General features: G+C 36.1%; 1 protein-coding gene across 2 annotated transcripts in view; it reads left to right on the top strand.

The window, feature by feature from the left end:
- CDH18 (cadherin 18) overlaps window positions 1-21043 on the top strand; it is a gene marked incomplete at both ends in the record, with an annotated part of 163039 nt that overhangs the window by 47226 nt on the left and 94770 nt on the right. The gene's annotated exons all lie outside the window — the stretch shown is intronic.

Below are 21043 nucleotides of genomic sequence, written 5' to 3'. Positions count from 1 at the left end.
AATGCTTCTCCCTATCTATAGCAGCTTTAAGAGTGAGGGGAAAAATGAAATATAGTGATCCCTACACTTAATTCTAGGGAAGCATAATGATTTTTAAAATATGCTGAAGTTATTTAAATGTAGTGTAAATAGTTTTAATTGTAGTTTTTTCATTTAATTGCCTTTGCTTGTGTACGTTAATCTCTGTGGAACTCAGAGGCATACACATGCTTTATTACAAGAGAAATGTAGTTATGCTGTGTCAGCTTTGAGGTTAGGCCTGTTTTGAGTAGGAGGCTGTACTGAATGATCCCTAGAAGTCTCTCTCAACCTAAATTATTCTATAAATCTATGAGATCACATGTGAAAGGCCTGAGAGTGGAAAACCTGACAGGACCATGTTGAAGGACTGTATAAGGTGCTGCAAGGCAAACTTGATGTAGGCCTGCTGGCACATACTGTGTTTCAGGAATGACCACACCTTACCCAGCTATGTGTGAGTGAAGTCTGGCAGAGCACTGACCTGGTATAGGCTAAAACCACTCTGGGGTACGTGTTAGCAACTAGAAGTTATGGAAAATAAGCGATATGGTGCTCAGGCTCTCTGTGCCTTTTTTTTTTTACACAAGAATAGAACCTTGGTCTACATTTCTACTTCTGTTTTGGCACTCTGAGGCAATGGCTTATATTTTTTTGTTTCTATTATGGTGTGGAATTTGTATTCTAGAGCTGCTATTCAGTCAGCAAGAATCATAATTGATGTTCTCCGTATCAGGTCTGTATCACAAAAGAAAATAGCATTATTATATCACAGTATGGTATAATAAAAACAGATGGGAGTGTATTTTCACTCCCCAAGTCTTAGGCTTTGGCAGGGATTTAATAACACTTTATTAACTTAAACTGTTTTTAATATGTGTATAGAATGTGAAAGTGATTCTGATACCTTAGTCTATTGAAATGGCAAAAGAATAAATAACTTATGAATTAAATAGAGAGTGAAACAATGAAAAAAATGGAGAAAGCTTTTTGATTTGATAAGCTGTCTTTTTATAATTCCAGAATAGCAGTTAATTTAATTTGGTGGGATATAATGACAAGAAGTAGAATATTGGAAATGATGAGAAAGTCTCAAAGAATAGAGTGTTTCACTATGAAATTTCACTCTGAATTTCTGGATTTTAAGACACTCATTTTCAAAAAATGTCACTCTGCAGAATTTGCAAGCATTTATGTGACCTATTTTTTCTAAGGCTTGAATTGTTCAGTTCCACCTCAATTCTATTTTATTTGGACATTTTCTGAATGTACACTGACAGGCACAAACTTCCTTTACAAGAAGGGCCAAAACAGGGAAAAAGAGTAAGGTCTTATTCATGACTGAATGTAATGTTTGTGAAACCTAAGGATATTTTATGGCTATCAGAAAAGCTTCTTGGAGTCGTCAGATGCAGATATCAGGCTGCTTACAACACTAGTGTGAATACTCATCTGCTTCTAGCTTATTGCTGCCTAAACTTGGGTGTAAACAATGTACTATCTGAAGACAAAATTATGGATTTTTAGGAGCTTAGTTTAGAATAGTTTAAATAAGAGTCTAGAATTCATACATCTAGAATGTAATAGTGGGCCAGAACCGAATTAGAAACATCAAAATAATAATAATAATAATAAAAGCTCTTTTTCAGCAGAAGAACATCTTTTTTTCACTTATATGATAAAAGCCTTGTCTCTACTCATCAAAGAGGGCAGAGGTGCAGCACTGGGAAAGTAACCCCCTTGTCCTAATAGAGACTCAAGCCTGGGCTTGTTCCAGAGCTGTCCCAGGAGAACCTCAGCCCCACGGGCCAAGTCTGAAACCCATCATGAGAAGTCAACAGGAGATGCTGTTCTGATCATCCTTTGTGCTGATGGAGCTACTGCCTACAGAGGAATGCTTTGAAGGGTGTTATGGTATTGTGCTGGATCTATTCTCAGATGTTTAGAGAAGGAACCACAGCTAGGGAAAAGGAAGGATTGAGATGAATTAGTGAGGAAAAGGCAAGGAAAAATAGAGGGATAAACATATAAAAATGGACCAGTCGTGTAAACAGGCTCTTGCTCAGTACGATGGTCAGTCATGCCCTGTGTTTGATCAGCACAGTCTGTCTTGTATCTTCTTATGATCAACTTTTAAATATTTTCCTGAGTAAAGGAACTCTCTGTCTGTATGCTTGTGTGTATGGAGGTTTAAGTACCAGCAAGTGGAGCTGCACCACAGGTCAGAGGGTCCCATGAGTCTGTGGTACCAGCAAACTGTGAAGTATAGAACATGTGTGTATTGCCTGGACATGAATGTCAGTGTGGGATCACTACTGAGTATCAGGCTGGAGTAGCCAGTGAATTGGACGAGTGGCTTGGGTGTCAGTTATACATGTGTCCAAAAGTCTGGATACTGGAGAGACCACAGAGTTCAAGAGTCAGCTCTCGTAGGTGCCCAGAGGTCCAGACTGACTGCGGAAGTGACTGTATGGTCTGCGAGGTGACTGAGAGGCCTTCTTTGTGTTTGTATGTCTCTGTGCATGTGGTAAGGGGAGACCAGGGAACCAGCTCCTGGACAGCCTGGGTGTCAAAGCCAGTTACTGAGAGACCATAATGTGTAAGTGGATGTGTGTCACAGTTTAACCCCAGCTAGCAACCAAAACCACAATAGCTGCTTGCTCATTCCTCACCTCCCCCCACCCTCTCACCCAAGTAGAGGAGAGAATCAAAGCGAAAGGGTGAAACTTGTGGATTGAGATAAAAACAGTTTAAGGAAATAACAAAATAATACTAATATACTACTACTACTGTATATTTAAAAAAAAAAAAAAAAAAGAGAATAAAGTAATATTCAATACCATACCATTCCTCACAAATTCCATACATGCTGAGCAGCCAGTCCAGGAAGAGATCACCCTGGTCCTGAACAGCCAATCCCAGGGAGAGAGAACAAAAGGGAGAAAAAGTCATAAAGACCTAGAAGCCAACTGCAAAATGGCAGAATGACAAAAGGCTGAACTAAAGGAAGTCCTGAACAGAACTCAGCCAGAACAAAGCTGAGCTGGAATGGGTCTGACCAAGGTGGAAAACCCAGCTCCCATTAAATAGGAAACATGGTGCTAATGGCATGGAATATTCTTATCGAGCAACCTGGATGTCAGTCAATGTTTGACCCATCTATGCCCCCTTTCTTAGCGGCCTCAAACCTGCAGATAGAAAGTCCAAAAAGACCTTGCTCTCCTAGACAATGGCTAAGATAACAGTAAGTTCTTACATTCTCTTCATTCCAACTTAAAAACACTGGAAAGTTACTTGAAGAAAAACATTAATTATATCCCGGAGTGTTACCTTATTGTTCTCAAAATAAATCCAAACACTGACCATGAAAGAGCTTCTAACTGCATGAAGAAAATTAACTTGATTTCAGTTAAACCAGCACAAGATGTTGGTGGACATGGAAGGTAACTGGGAGGCCAGAGGGTCCAGGACCAGTTACTGGATACTCTTAGTATCAAAGGCCCATTTCTGGGGGATCCATAGTGTGCTGGGGTGGATGGGGATGTGTGAGTGTGTCCAGGATTAAAAGGAGATCTCTACCAGCAGCTGGAGGGGAACTGCAGGCCTCAGGCTTATGTGTTCTCGTGCCAGCAAGTGGGTAGACTGGGGATCCAGGTGCCAGCTACTGGATAGACTGAGTGTTTAAGGCAAGTAACAGGAGGGATCCATGTTGTGTACATGTGTGCATTTCCAACTAAACAGTCCTTCTTCCTGATCGGCTGGACGAGGATGAGTCTGTTCCATTTGTGTTTGAGTGTTTAGTGTTACTACCAATGTGTCACTTGCTGCATGTCCTGCATGCCTCTGGAAACACACACTCAGCCTCACTACTGCTTCTAAATCACAGATTAAAAAGAGAGCTGCAGCAACCTCACTTCCATCAGACTTGATTCAGATTTGACAACTCCTAAGAATCTTTAGTTTTTTGGGTGATTGGGTCTAGGGCCTTTGTTCTGTTTTTCTCCTGGGAAGGAAGAATTGTAAACTGTGTGTGTAAAAATTTGCTGCAATTATATTGTTAGGACTTTGAATAGCAGAACTACTGTCCACGTATAATATAAAATACCTGATTTTTAAAATCCTTTGAATTTGATGGCTTTCTAGGAAATGTTTTGTATTTGTCTTTATTAATTGCTTTTTAAAATTAGTTATGGGGTATAATAGTAATTAGCTATGTAATTAGTAATTAGCTGTGATAGCCTGTGCTGGTTCCTGTTTGCTTTCTTCCACAATGTCAGCAAAATATTTTGCTGATTTTTTATAAATAAATATGTGTTAATAATTCCGATGAGAGATAAGAAGTCAATGTCTAGATCCTAGATGCATTTGCAAAGACAGTATGCGTAGGGTTATATGATTTTTTAAATGAAAATTTTCAGGGAATCCCAGAGAACATGAGTCAGTTGTCATTTTAGAGTACCATTATCCTCACTGTAAAAATAAAATTTAAAAAGTTAGCAGTGAAGAGTAGAGCAAATAATTTATTAATACACTCAGTATTTTAATATGGTTTCCCCTCTTCCTGCTGCCCTTCCTTCCCCCCATCTTTTGAAATGCCCAAATGCACATGAAAACTTTTCTTGGGAGTTTGAGTTACAAATTTAATACCCCACCATTCCAAAATCATGAGGTCTTTTGTTCCATGAACTTGATGTAGGATCTATCCCTCCTTGTTCTTTGCTTAGTGTGGCTTAGTCAAGTGGCTTAGTCAAGTGTGGCTCATCAAACAGCAGCAGTCAACATTTGACTCTCAACATTTGACTGGTAACCCAACCCCTAAGCTCATTTTTTCTTGGGAAACCTCAAGTTAGACTGTGTGCTTTTTCTAACATCTATAGCATCCCACTTTCATTTGCCACATGCTTTGTAATGAAAATGAAACCTGTAGTCCAATTCTACTGCTTACCTAGTAAACACATACCTGGAGGATGTTAGCTACACACAGCTGTTTCCAGATGCATCAGTCTTTCTGAACAGAAGATGTAGAGCGAATTAATCTGTGAGTTATTTGCCCTTTCAAATCAGCAGTTCTGGTTATGTGATAAAACAGGAAATAAAAGCCTCATACATTGCAGTTTCGAATTAAATGTAGACATTGGTGGAGTGAGAAACACATCTGTCATTGACTTGAATGACTGTGAAAAAAAGATTAGCTGTTTGTATTTATTTGTATCAGCTGTTACAGCAGTAGTATTATGAAGTTCTTAATTATATATCAACTTGTTTCCTTTCTTTTTCTACTTGAAGACATTAAATGTTAAAGAAATATGTATGCCTTTTTATGAAAGAACATCACTGTAAATTAGCGTAGACTTATTATGAAGTGTGAGAAGCATGTCAACTTCCCTCTGCTTTCTGTCTTCATGATAATATGAACAATGGCTTTAAGCATCCCTATAAGAAATTACTTATTCACTACTTATCTAGTTTGGTTCCTGACTGAGAGCACAACACTAATAATAAACGTAATCAATGGCTGAATAGATACTTCCAAATATAGAGATGTGCCTCATGAACACCAAATGAGAAATACCTGAAGTTCAAGACTTTTGTCATGATCTTTAACTATTATTCTTATCCTTTTCTAGAAGTTCTTGGCCATAGTTTGTATGGGAATGACAGATTTCAAGGCATTATGATATGAAGAGTGTAATCTTAAGGCTGCATATGTATTCCTCTGAGAAACAAGAAAAAAAAATATTGTTTATGGAGTTATTCACACTAATACTTTGGGAAAAAAAGTAATTAATTAATTAAATCTGTTAAAATCTGTTAAAAAGTTCTTTTAATACTGAAGTAATAAGTATAGATTTAATGGATTAATGTTTACCTCATTTTCTTATTTTTGAGAAAATATCTAAAATTGTCATGGAGGGGAATTGCACAGACTTTCCAGTGGAAAAAGGAAGAGCACCCTTTCTATGGTTTAGTAAAACAGTCTGTCATGGTATCCCAGATCAGAATCTGCTGTGCTAACTGGAGTAATGAAATTAAATTCTGACACATACTTGAGTGAATACCCTTATTTTTGATATTAAGAATTCTTACCTTTTTTAGTTGGAATATCTCTTTAGTGTAATCCATTTATAGCAAGCATGTTTGCTGCAGCTAATGGCCTTCTGCTGATAGGCAGGCTGGTTCATATTAGAATGCTAATTGACACTGGAGATTCCTGTGTTTTGCTTCATACTGAGAGGCTCCAATGTCATTTTAAGAAACTCATGGGGCTATAGAAGTATCTTATATAAACTGAATGCTTGTGCTCTAAAGGAAAACTGTATGATGTCTCCCTAACTCCACAACTAAGACACCACAGCTGATGCCAAGGTTCCAGGAGTGGTCTTAAAGTAAACTTAATGTCCTCTACCACTGTTTTTAAACATGGTCTCTTAAGCTGTTGTTGCTCAATAATTTAATCTTATAAAAAACAGTAATGACAATTGCATTAATCATAAAATTTTGCTAATGACACGTTCTGTTTGAGTTAGATAAGGAAATACCTATGACGAATCTTCAAAATCTCACTTGTGCTTGTGTTGCAGACCAGTTATTTATAGCTGTTAGTAAAAACTCCAACTTAATTATATGAGATTGATTTCTACTTAGCATCAAGACGAGGTCACAGTGAAGAATCAGTCTGAAAGCTGAGTTATTTTTGTTGGTGATACAAATTGTTAACAGTGTGTAGGTTTAAAATAAATTTATTGTGTGCATGGGTACTGTAATTTTATCTTGAATTTGTAAGAACAGTATTCCATATTCAGGTTTTCATATGTTTATTTTCCCTCAATGAATTTCTGAAATGTTGTAATAGAAATTACATCTCTAGCGTATGTCATTGCCAAAGTCTACAGTTTGTTGTCAAGACAATTAATAGAAATTCAAACTCAAAATTGAAAGTCTTACCTCATTCTTCTAATTCTACCAGGTACTGTACAATGCATTCCTTCATGCCTGAAGAAATACATATTCCTTCTAAAAATAGTCATGAACATTTGTTTGATAGTGTCATCTGCCAGCTCTCAGCTAAGAGGAATGTAAATATTATAATGTCCTTTGCTTCGAATTTTAAGAAAATATTGGATTTTTTACACATACAGTTTTCACACTTTTAAGATAAATCTGAACAATGGACTCAATTCTCACAGCTTTCTTGTGTGCTCAAAATATTTATATACTATTACAGTCTTCGCTAGAGTTATTCAAAGGCCATCAGACAGAAGGGCAGAGAGATATGAGCAGCTGAACAGTCCACTGCTTCTTTTAGTTTTCCTAGTGCTCTGTTTTGGTACAGTTAGGGATTTTATGAAGTCATCGGCACAACTGAAACCTTGTTGTTTAGGCCTTGTTTTCCACTAGCATGGAAACAGCAAAGAAGGGTCCTTGCTAACCAGAAGTGTACAAAGGAGAGGAGCAAAATGGTGTGCTGTAGATGCACAATAAGGGTGATACCAAAGCAGCAGCACTGCTTCAGAGCAAAGGTCTCTACAACCCAGTGCAGTGCTTCTTATGGTGACCAGGCCACCCTCTTACCTGTATATCCTGATGTAATTTTTGCAATCTACCCTCAGGAGATGTTGTGGTCTGCCTGCTGGAGCAGAACTTTGGGGAGAAGAAGCTGGATCAATCACTCATCAGGACTGGGGTTCTGGCACAGTCCTTTCTTTGTTGGTTGCCTACCACCACTACTGCTTCCAGTATCAAGCATATTGTTTAAAAGGTTAGGCATAGGAGGCAGAAAAGCAAGGGCAAAAAGAGTGCTTGATGTTCTAACTTTGTTTTCCCTCTCCTGTGAGATAAACCATGTGTATTGGAGACAGATTTCAGAAATAGAGAGGAAACTGTTCCTTGGTTGTGGTTGTTCCACTATTGTTTTTTTCTGTGTTTGTTATTCTTTCATCATCTAGTGTTGTGAATAACTACTGTGGACAATCCGTGTTGTCCAGCCACAAGTTATCAAAAAACGTAAATGCCACTAGGCAATTGGCAACGGGAAGGATTAGACTGAGAAAACTCATGGTTGAGATAAAGACAGTTTAATAGGTAAAGCAAAAGCCACGCATGCAAGCAAAACAAAACGAGGAATTCATTCACTACTTCCCACTGGCAGGCAGGTGTTCAGCAATCTCCAGGAAAGTTGAGCTCTATCATATATAATGACTGCTTGGGAAGCTGTAACTCCAAACATCGCCCCCCATTTCTTCTCCCAGCTTTTACTGCAACTCTGAACACCCCAGCCCTTCTTCCCCAAGCTTTTATTGCTGACTGTGATGTATGATGTGGGATGACCCTTGGGTCAGCTGGGGCCAGCTGTCTCAGCTGTGTTCCCTTTCAAATTATTGTGCACCCCCAGCCTACTGGTTGGTGGGGCAGCATGAGAAGCAGAAAAGGCCTTGACTTTGTGTAAGCACTGCTCAGCAATAACTAGAGCATCCCTATGTTTTCAACATTATTTTGGTCACAAATCCAAAACACAGCACCATATTGGTTACTCTGAAAAAAATGAACTCTGTCCCAGCCGAGACCAGTACACTGGTGAAGCCCTATGTTTATTTGTTCAAACAGATTTAAAGTCCTGATATGAAAGCAACAAGTCATGCATGATCATACAGTCTGGACTGTATAGCCACATCCTGCAGAGTCTTTCTCTTAGGTGTAAAATTGCTATTTGCTCACCATTTCCAGGTTTCACTTTTACCTTATATAGGCCATTGGAAAAGGTTCTTCATCTTAATGTTTATTAAGCTTGGTTTTCCATATTTCTAGAGATTCATATCTTTTCAGATGTATTGAGGACAGTAAATATCCTTTTGTTTTCTGAAGGTCTAAATTACTGTGTTGTGTCTATTACAAAAGTTAAAGTCTTTGGTGTGAGAAAAGCATTCCATTGCAGGTGTCTGTAAAAGGTTCATTTACCCAGAATAGGATTGCTTCTGTGAGCAGGTGTTTCTTTCTGTGTCTTTGAACTTTTCATAACAGATATATGAACCATTAATTGTATGTTCTCTGTTTTTAAACCAAGAAGGCTAACATTCCACCCTAAGTGTGGAAATTACAGGTGTGATAAAATGTGTTTAACTTCAGGGAAAGGGATGAATAAGATCTTACCCTAAAGCCACAAATAAATTACTGTAATTTTTAGTTCAACTGGGATGAGAGCCAGGACACTGACTCAGAAGATTAATGCAGTAGACTCTTTAAAGACTCTGCCCCTAAGGACCAGTCCACATGTTAGCAATACTTTTACAGATCTGTCTTTATTACTGTGGAATTAAGCAGTGACTTTATTGCCTTTAATTGTGCTAACAGGTGTCCTTTTTTCTAGGCAATAAGTTAGTATTGGCATCTCTAGTTCTACAAGACAGAATTACTAGAATGTTGAGTCTTTGTTTTTTTTTTGTTGGTTTTGGGTTTTGTTTGTTTGTTTGTTTGTTTTTTCCCTTCAATTTTTGGCTTGAGGACTGAAATGAAGATATAGAGCAAAGCAATAATTTGAACTTTGTAGAGGTGCCCTAATTCATACATAGCTCTGCTTTTTGATCCACATTCCCATTTCCAATTGAATTTTCCCTTTCACAAACTGTTGTAGGTATTGGTACTACTGAGGATAATAATTTCAGAAATGCAGGTAGAGGGTGGCAATGAAACTTTGCAGTGGCAATGAAAATGAGAGGGTGCAATACTGAGGTACTATTCCAGAAGCTATGTTATTTGCCAGTTTGGATGTCTGCTTATGGTTGGAGACACAATTTTTATATATTCATTAAACAGCTTAACTTCTTTCGTCTCCATTTAATGAATTTTTTTACAAATATATTGTGTTAATAATGCAATTGCTTTAATAACAAGTTTGAGTAAGTTCCATTTTTGCCTTTCATATTTTGAGAAATTGCATTTAATTCACACTAGAGGCAGGAAAAAGACCAGTAGTGCTAGACTTGTGAAAAGGAAATTAGGAATATAGAATTGATTGAGTATACTGTTTCCTTTAGTAGTTGCATACAAATACAGATTTTTATAATGCACAGAAATCCTGTGATTGAAAAACATAGCTAACTCTCAGAATTAATGCATAATCTCCATAATCTACATTAGATCAATAAATATGCATGCACCTGTTTTCCCATCATTCTTCATCTTTTAGAACAACACATACATTTTCAGTTACAATCTGAATAAAAGCGACTGATAACATCTTGATAGGTATAATAATAAACCATACAGAACAACAACCCTATCATGGTGATGATGCTTTCGCAAGGATTATGTACAAAGACAATGCTTCTTAAGAAATATTGTCCAGCAAAAAAAACCTATCAAACTGCAGTTGAGATATTTCCTAAGGAAAAAAAAAAAACAAAACAAACAGAAGCTTTATAAAATGTACACAAGCTCCATATTTATTGATCATCTGCTTAAAAAAAATCCAAAAAACAAACCAACCAAACAAAAAAAACCAACAGGCACAAGGTATTTATGAACCAATTTTACACGAGTTTTAAAATATGATAACAATAGAGACGACATTCAGGGAACCTCTTTAATTCAGTTCTTATCAGAATAGGAAAACAAAACCAAACCAAACCCTACCTCCAGAAACCACCAACAAACTTGTGATCTATCCAGGAAATTTGACTTTTACCATCTGTATACCAGCATTTGTCCTCCTTTCAATATTTGACTTTGCAGGCTTCACACCAACACTGCTTGTGTGAATTGGGAACACAAAGCCTGACAATCAGGCTTCCTTGTTTCCCTTAGGTGGTTTCCATATTTTCTGAGCTGGCGTAGAGTGTGTTTTCATTCCCTTGCCGACTTCATCAAGACCAAGAGCAGCAGAAGAAGCAGTGGGCTTTGTCTGGTCTTTAAGACTGCAGTTAGGGTCTGATCAAACACAGTAACCAGCAAATTTACCTCATGTCTTTGTAACTGTCTTTATGATTTGTCTGCATATTTGTAAATTTAAAATTTAGGAGACACTATAACCAAACTTACAGGGATTCTGTAACTTCACTTACAGGAGAGGATACTGTTCAATACTATTTTCTTTTTATTTATCTTTGCTGATACATGTACTCTGTGACTTAATTGGTGAATGATAGTACGAGTTATGTCTTCTGAGAATCATATTAATGAGCATTTGTCCACCACCATATCTGAACTGGAATGTTTACATGACAAAACACACAGATACATAATCAAAGGCTCTGTATTTGATCTTCCCAAATTTCCACATGGACCTACCATTCTGCTTGTTAGGGTTCAGAGTCTGCTAACACGACTGCTCCCACTCTGCCCATGGCCCAGGACCCCATGTCAGCACCCCAGGGCCATCAGCCCCTGCTGCAGCAACACTGCACCAGGGCCACTCTCCAGTTCCCTACAGCCCTGCCCTGCCTGGCCACGGCCCTGCCAAGCCAGGTCCCTCTCCCCAGGGATGTGGTTGATGCTCAAGGCTGGGGCTGCCCTGCTGCTGCATGGTTGCCCTGCTTCTGGCTGGGGAGGTGGGACAGGCCCTGGCTAACTGGCCCCAGCCATCACCCCTCTGGGGGGCCCCCGGCATCTGGCCTCAGGGAGCTGTTACCAGAGCCGGTGCCCTGGTGCTGTTGCAAATGTTCTTGTCAACAAAGGTCTGTCTGTAAGATGGATGTTTTTTTTCACAGTTTTAAACCCACGAGTAGAACCTGTCCCTTGGGCAAAAGAAGGTTTTCAAATTCGCAGCCAGTAACATCACTTGTGCAGTATTTAAAAAAAATAAATAAAGCTTCTGTCATTGAAAACTATCACACTAGAAGAGGAAGAAGCAGAGCTCTGTTTGCTACACATAGCAGAGGAGTGCAGCCCAGTCTAGAGTTTTTAATTTAGGTCCCCAACGAAGTATTTTGCTTTCACATAGTTTTATCTTGTTTTTCTCTTGGTACATGTTTCAGGAGTAAAGCATGTTTTCCTAAATGATATTTGTCATCATGATTACAGTAGTAAAATACCGTAGAAATGTTGTTCCTCTTCTCTTTTCCTTAGCTAGTCCATAAAATTCTCAGTAGTTCTGTTACATAGCATTCTGAGAGCATGCTTACCATGTTTGCAAGGAAAAATTCAGTGCCATCTGTAACATTGGGGAAGGTGTAAGAGTAGAAGTTTTCCTGGAATTTAGTAAAGCACTTGCAGTCCCAGAGTCAGATATAGTCATCATGGGAGCAGTCCTAAGGGAAGAAGGTGAATTAAATGAGGTTTTGCTCTCTCACAAGAAATACATTTTAGATCAATAGTTTGTATCTAAAAGTGTTCAGGCAGAAAATGCAACAATTCCCTACATATCAAAGCACCATGCGAGTTTGGCTTCACTTTACTTGAGTGGAAGATAAAAATAAAATAAGGGGCTTATCTGCTGAAGCTGTTTCTTCCTGAAAAATCTCTCCTTATGATAAGATTTTTCTCTAGGTTTTTGTCTCCAACATGAAATGGCAAGGACTAGTAACACAGTGCAAGTTCTTTCACTTGAATGCATTTCCCAAGACTTGGTTTTAATCCATTTGTAATCAGTTCTGATAAAAAGTTAATATCATACTGAAATGAACTGATCATCTGAGACATCATAATATTCTGTAAAAGTAACTGAAACACTGAAAGAACATATGAGTATGTTATTTGTCTAATCCTTCGCATTTACTTAGAGTACCCTTCTGTGCTGTAGAAAGGAAGCCTCCATTTTCAAACTGGATATCTCTATGGTAAATATCTAGATTACTTTGTACTCTAGAAAAAAAAAAAAAAAAGCTGCTTGAAATTAGGAAAAGCAGACAAAACTAATCCTGTGTTTTTTTTAGAGAACTTTCCACTCCTATATGCTGGCCCTTCTGGATATTTTTATAAGCCTCTCTTTTATTAAATAGATTAGATTTGGTTCAGGTGTTATACTGTCTCCAAGGGATTATCAATGGTGTTGACAATACATGTCAATAATTGCATCTTCTGACTCTAAAAAAAAGTGACATAAAATACAATATATATATATATGTATCTTTAATATTACTCCAAAAATTTTGTGTCTAATGTCAAATTTGTGTAGTGTAGGACATTCTTCAAGATGTTCAGAATATTCTAGTAAAACAACAGTTGCTAGCTGTACTGAAATAATAAAAATAACACACTGCATTACAAAATGTTGTAAGTTGTACCTACAGATTATTTTGTGTACTTGCTGCCACCATACATATTTATAGACATATAAACTGCTAATTTAAAAATCTCATCTGCAGGCTCTCACAGAAGATAAATGAAGATTAAAAAAAAAAAACTGGAAAAATACTTTTTTTTTTTTCTGAACGTGGTATACTACCATTACACTACATTATTGCTAATAATTTTAATTTTTAGTTATACATTAAAGTGCAGAAAACTTTCATTTCATATTCAACGTGTAGATTTGTTTATTTTGAGACACTTCTCCTTTTTTAGCTAATATCCTATTAAGTCAGGAAACTTAAAGTGAAGACAATGTAATATAAAGTATTAATATATGTTTAGTACAATTGAGTTTGCCTCATGTAGTTGTTTTAAATTGTTTTAAAATACTGTTTCATGACATAAGTTTTGTATATTGATCATTCTTGTAAACTCTGTCTTTCCACTTCTCTCCAGGTAGAACCTCCATTGTTTTTTTCCTGGTAGTATTTCCATGTGAAAGATCTTGCAAGTAGATTTTTTAAAATCTGAACTGCTGAAACAAATGAAGCAAATGTACATAAAATCAGCATGTGATAATTTTTTAAAAAAATGTTTGAAACATTAATTTCTGGAATTACTTATTTTCAGAGAAGAGCAAATGCAAAATGAAATCTTTAAAAGATGCAAATCTAAGCATAGATGATTAGGCTCTGACTTTTTGGCATGGCTTGAAGAAAGGGTGATACATATTTACCATCCATGTGTTTCTCTCAGGATGTAATGTTCTTCCAAGATATAAGGCACAATTAAATTATTGCTTCTCATAGGTGTGGCCTCCAGGGATAGTATTTCTCTACTGGCTTGTATGAGAGATACCCCCTACAACCTATTTTCTGTTGAAACAAAATCTGTCAGCTTAATCATACAAGGGGTGAATGACTGACAGTTATCCTTCATTTCAACATAGTTTAATCTGACTTTCCAGGAATTTTGTCCTCTTTTAAACAGAGACACCCTGGCAAGAATTTAGGAACACTAACGTCCACAGACCTAGTTATGGGATATCTACTTCACTCACTGAGCACTGTGTTATACTGCTTGTCAAAATCTAATAAGATTTTTTTTCTTTTTGATACATTTTGAATTAGTAATACAACTAACAGCTGCTGTCATATGAGAGCCACAATATTGCTGTGTTTTTAATATTTTCTTTTTTTGACTCTGAAGATCCTTCCTTTCTGACAGGAGTCCTCAGGGTGAATTTCAAGGCCTTGAAATTAAAAATTATTCATGTAGCTGCTGACACATATGCCTAGACAGAAGCAGAACAACAAATCAAAACCAAACATCCTTTACATTTTCTCTCAAGTCAGCTATTTTCCTTAAAAAGCTCCTAAATTATTAGTGAAAATTTCTTTTTTTTTTTTTACTAGGGCTGTAACACACAGGAAGATTATGAGAAATAATGGTTAAAAAAGGAACAATGCTTTTAAACTTACGTGCTAGAATTTTAAAATCTACCTTACTTTTTCACTACATTACTATCTATTTTTATCTATCATTATTTATCATTACGATCTATTTAGTTAAGAATTTCATACCATTTTTTGCATAACAGACAACTGCTCCCTGTAGAATATATGAATTGAAGCACTCACTGGCATAAACATATGGAGAAATATATTTTTTTATTACAGGAGTTAGGACTTGGAAGAATATACAGACAGATTTTTTTTTGGTACTTGCGGCTTTTGAGGTACTTTAAAAAGACAGCCTGTGTTGTTGGCTGCACTACAAGCTGGCTGAAGCTGAAGAGGACATCGGAGCACCTGCCTCTGCAGTGCCATAGTTAGCTCCATTCACTTTGGGGCTTTCTCCAGGACTTGCTCAATTTACTTGTACAGGACACTCCAGGATATTCTAACTCAACAGTGTACCCTGCCCACATACCTTCTCCCTGTCCTTAGGAGCAAGAAGGGGCTAAGGGCAGCCATGCCATCTCAGGCTTTGCTGGGGTTTGTGATGGGAACAGCCAGGCCTTGAACTGGTGTTCTTTGGAGCTGTGGGCTACTGTAGACATGCTCTGCTCACAGACCCTGGTGCATAGTGAACAGAAAAACAGAAAGAGGCTTTTGGCATTTTACATTTTATCTCATCGAAGTGGAAAGAGAGAGACATGTTCAATGACCTGAAAGGTCTTTCCCAACCTAAATGATCCTATGATTCCATGGTCCTGTGTTAGCACTGCCTTGTGCTGGCCAGTTTCTTATAACATGGACACTGAAACACTCATATGTCACATGGTAGGGAAATCTTTCTGAGGATCACTAGTCATCATATTCATGGCTAAAAGGGTCTCCTACCTGGTGGCAATCATCGTAGTGCCTGTGCAAAATTGTGATGTCATCTAGTTTCATATGAAATGGTTCTGATCTTCCACTCCAGTTTCACATAGATTTAATTTTAGAAGTGCAGCAATATATATATATATATATATATATATATAATTGTGTTACTGTTTTGAGAGAATGTCTTAGTGGACCATAGTAGACCATAGTATAATCCAGAATATAATATGATAGCATTGTTACTTTTTCACTGCCCAGTGATGGGATACTTCAGTGACTTAGATAATACAAGTCAGTTTTAGCAAATCTGGTTGTTCATTTCAAAGAGATTTTCTTTTACTGTTCAGTGAAATTTGTATTAAGCTTCTGAAGTCTAACCTTTCAGTATTGAATTGGAAATTACTAAGACAAAAGCACGGGATCTAACTGTACTTTATTGTCTTTTGTAAAGGTTTGTTTTCTTTGTTTCAGAATGACTTTTTTGTATTAGAAAAATCAACAGATACAAAAAAAGTCTATTAGAAGTAGAAAAAAAATTTTTTTTAAATCCAAACCTTTTCTTCCAACTTTTTTTAAAAAAACACATGATAATATATTTAAAGGTTTATTATGGAGTGGTTTTTATTATCCTTATGGCTTAAACTAAAAATAACTGATTAGTGCTGATGATACTTTAAATAACTGTCTTAAAAGAAATTGTGAAAAAATAATTTTTCATTGTTTTTCTGAATCAAAATGAAATTGTCAGCAACATGTTTAGTAGATATAAAGTTTCAATTAAGAAATAATGAAATGAGGCATCTCTGCTTCAACATCAAATCTCTGATTTGCAAGAGTCACTGTTCAGATTGGTAGTCATAGTGGTTTTTAGATAATTTAGTGCAAGTTTTCTGCTTGACTGCCTGCCTTATCCGCCCCACCAAGAAAAATCATACAAACCTCCTTGTATATGAGGAAACTGCATTCACCTTTGACAAACAGCTTCTACTGAAAAATTTCAACCAAGCTCATGTTTTGTCTTTTGAATATATTGTTTCTTTCTACTTGTCAGTTTAAACAATCCATTTCCACATATTCTGACAGTTTACATTCTATGATTTAGTAACTGTTTGTGAAGTACTATGTAATAACCTTATTTTGCTATTTTGCTTGTTGGAAATGTGGGTTTAGTACTGAGAAGACAAAATAAGTAACATGTTAAAAGTTAGAAATTGCAATTGGCAGGTGGTAGGTTAGACTGTTGATACCTCTCTGACTTAATTATGTAAAACACAAATTCTGCTAACTGGAAGAAATTATTAGCTTTCAGAACTTTGGGGTTTTTAAATCTATTCTGGGCAGAGCTGATAACAATGTCTATAGTTAAGGATGAGTAACATTTTCCATTATAAGACATACAGACTTTACTAGATTTTATTATTTATGCTGAAATTATTTATTATGTAACTGTTGTTATGTCTGGTGATTATGTTAGTTCAGCAAAAGTAGCTTGTAAGAATGTGATCAGTGAATGAAATTAGGTTTTTTTATTTTTTTTTCACATTTTGTAGCCATTTCTGGTTTGAAATGAGAGTGAGGTGACTGGAAGATATTTCTAGATCTAAAAAGACAGATTTTGTTTTCATAATAAGACTACATGAAGGTTTGAGAGAATTCTGAACCCCTGAAGAACCACCATTTGCACATATTCAAAAATACTTTTAAAAAGATTGTCACTAGCTTTCCTGAGTGGGCTCTAGCCATGCTAAACAGGGCTAAATGTAAGTGCTAATACATTGTGCTGAAGCTGTATACGGGAGTTACAATGGTATAATTATTGCTGTCACTTATTTGACCAGGAAGGAGGAAAGGGTGAGTCACAATTTTAGTTTCTTACAAACATTTAGCAATTTTGAGCTCCAGAGCCTTGCTATTGAGCAGATCTACAAAAGGCTATTCTTGGAGGTCATTATGGATGACATAACCAAGGAATTGCAGTAGGTCAGGTCTGGAAATCTTAGAGATAATCTGAACAATTGACAAAATCTGCCCAGTGTGAACTTGCTCAAAGCATAAGATGCTCAAAAAATCCTCTTCTGCCATTGTCAAAGAGAAAACATCAGGAAGAACACTAGTTTAAACCACTTCCTTTTATTTTTCTAAAATAACAAAAATCTAGCCTATTATTTAACAAGCTTTTGCTACCATCTTCTGTAATAATAGAACAAATACATCAGAAGTAGATGTCTGTGGAAAAAATAGCTGTTTCCATGTAGTATTTTACAAGCCTATAGACTTATGTCTACAAGTCTATATTATGTGCTCTTCTTTGGCACATGGTGAACTTTTGAATCCCATTACCCACCACTTCTCCTGTGTTCATATTGCTGAGAAGATGAGGTACAGTTGGCATTGCATGCCAGCAAAACAAGATAAATGATGATGATGTTGAAATAGAAACTGTTCTTTCTGCAGTATCTTTATTTTGAAAGTATTTCTACCATGTAGAAGAACACTTTGTCTGCAGTTAAATGAAGAAAACAGTTACCTATGTCTATCTAAGCTGGAGCTGTATTTAGGCATTCAAGAAAATTACTCTTTTTTTTTTTTTTTTTTTTTTTCCTGTGTCAAAAAGAATCCTGCACTTATGAAGGCGAACAGGACAATCTCATACAGGGTTATAAGATCCTTTATACTAGGATCTTAAAACTCCTAAAGAAATGTTCTGGTTTATAAAAAGAAGTTTGCACTATATATGAAGAATAAGTGTTTGATTTACTGGTACATTGTAGTATCTAGGATCCTAGTTTCAGTTAATTTTCCTGCTTATATCTCCAGTCATTCTGTGCAATACAACATAATGCAATTATGATATCAACTATGAAATCTTTGAAATCTTTATGTGGACCTACTCTCTTGAACGAGATTGTTTCTTTATAGTTGTATTTAGCATGATAAAACAACAAATACATTCAACAATAGCTTGATTATTAGTAATACACAAACATAGTTCATGATTTTCATAATCCAGACCTATTTGGACTGGTAGATGTAGGGTTTTTTTCCATTCTCTTATTGTTTGCGTATATTAATTTCTGCAGCTCCCAGGTAAAGTGCTGATGTTGCAAGTATTTATATAAGTGCTTAGTTTTAACATTAACCTGTGTCTATATTAGTGAACACCCTAATGTATAAGAAATGGATTAAGATAATGCAATTTTAACTGTTGTGATCTGGAGTATAAGACGTGAACTCCTGTATTCATACACAGACACAGTCCTGATGTCTTTCCAGGAAAAGTATAAAAGTACTTTCTTGTATATTAGACTTAGAAAGTTTTGCCTTCTTCATTACAAATAGAAGATGAAACACTGTGCTTGTGTTAATAAAATTAAGAAGCTATGATGCACAGAAGAATGCAAAAGCAATTTCAAAGGATAGAACACCCGATATAACCAATAACAGAATGACCATATTAAAGAATAAAAAGGGATTTTTAGAAAGAGGATGGTAGAAAAAAACAACTAGTGTACTTTTTGAGACTTTTAGGAAGCTGTTTTTTCCAGGATTGCAAGAAAAAAAGTATTTTGAATGTGATATTGAAGAAGAATTAGAATTATCTTGGGGGTGGATAAGAACTGTGTGTATTTCAGGTGTCTGCATTTAAAAAAAATGTACAATTTTAACATGACCTAGATGATTACCAAATTAAATGATTTAATTTAATAATTTAGCTATGAGACCTCCTTGCCTTGTCCACATTTGCTTGTATAACTTATAGAGAGCATCATCTTTTGACAGGCTTTAGAAAATGCCCATTAGCAATGCCAAGGGAAAAAAGTTTAAAAGCCTAAAATCTGTTCTCTTTCATGCTCCAATGGATGCATCAGTAGGACATCCAAATCCTTAAAAACATAAGTCTTTTAGCATAGCTTACATTTTTTACTCCGAATCACCTTTTTTTCCAACTCATCTAGAAAGTTTTTATCTTCTGAAATTTTGTTAATTTTATATGTCCATCTATTTAAATAGACCCTTCTGTGTCTGTGCTAGTCAGTCTTGATTCCTTTTATGCTTTGTTGAGGGAAATGGGTACTTTTGGCACTTTTCATCTCGTTGGAAAGTATACAGCATCCTAGAAGTAATACCTAGTTCTCTTCATCAGCTGAAAAGATATTTCATTGATTAGGGTGACATGACTTACATATGTGAATGAGAACATAGAATTTACTTTTTATCACATTTATATAGATACCTTCAAAAATGCCGCATTTCGTTAACAAAATTCTGAGTTTAGAGTTATTGTTTAAATCAAAAATACATATAGTTAGTACTATATATGAATCAGTTTAAATAACGTCCATATAGTAAAAATTTAGAATTTAATGATGATTGAAGAATAGCTATGACACTGTTGGAAGTGATACATACGAACATGACCTCCACCAAAATCTTTCATTAAGTTGCTAAAAGACACATTATATAACCTTTATACTTTATTTGACCTTTGTGTATCCTCAGCTTGAGTATTGTGTCAGTTTCTTGGTACTCAAAAAGAGATACAGACTTTTTAGAAGGGTCCAGAAAAGCTAACAAGAATGATAAGGACTTTGGGAAAAAGATTCTAGAAAGAAATGTTGAAACTGGTGCCTGGATAATAAAGGAGTAGTTGGAAGGCTCTGTACTATTAATGTAAGAAATACAAGAGCTGCAATGGGAAAAACATGAAGAGAGCTTTTGTATGTATGGCTTTTGTTGAAGGGGGCATGCTCTTTAATGGTAGTATTTTCGAATGACATTTGGATAAACTTGTTTAAATTTATCACTGAATATGACAGTGATAGCAGCATGAATACGAAAACAAGACTAAGAACAAAGTTCATGAACAAATTACAGAATAACATTTTAAAAGTCTAAAAGAGATCACTGAGAACGGAATAGCAACTACATTAGTGAATCAAATTAATTCAACAACTACATTATTTGTTGTATGCAGTTTACATAAGTCTCATTGGTAGAAGTGCTTCTTTTCAATAACGAGGGAATGCATGAAATGGCAGCATCAGAAATGAGGAACAGGTTACTCGTGTAATGCCACACAGTATACCACAGCTCCTCCAGGCTTATCTGGGCTCCTATAAGGAATTAATGGAATATTTGCTGTGAATAAGCATATCAACTGTTCACAGTATGAGCAATGTCACTGTACAGCGGGGTTTTTTGAAGATTTGCAAAAGCCCAAGTTTACTGCTGCATAGACTCTGAAACCCATCAGCCTATGGTGTTACACACCTTACCATGTTGATATAGCAGTAAAGGCAGGTCTCTCTATAGACTGCATTTTTATTTCAGTTCTACAGTATGGTTGCATAAATATTTGGATAGATGGCTTCCAAGAAAAAATCAGTTTATTCTTTTAATAGGCATTTTAAAAATAGTTCATAAATCTAAGTTTGTTTCAGCTTACTCAATAATGCTTTGTGTTCACTGCA

This window comes from Streptopelia decaocto (assembly GCF_964273445.1).
Source record: "Streptopelia decaocto genome assembly, chromosome: 2".
Classification (NCBI taxonomy): Eukaryota; Metazoa; Chordata; class Aves; order Columbiformes; family Columbidae; genus Streptopelia; species Streptopelia decaocto.
The sequence above is the reverse complement of the archived record's forward strand: the minus strand, read 5'-3'. Positions and strand labels throughout refer to the sequence as shown.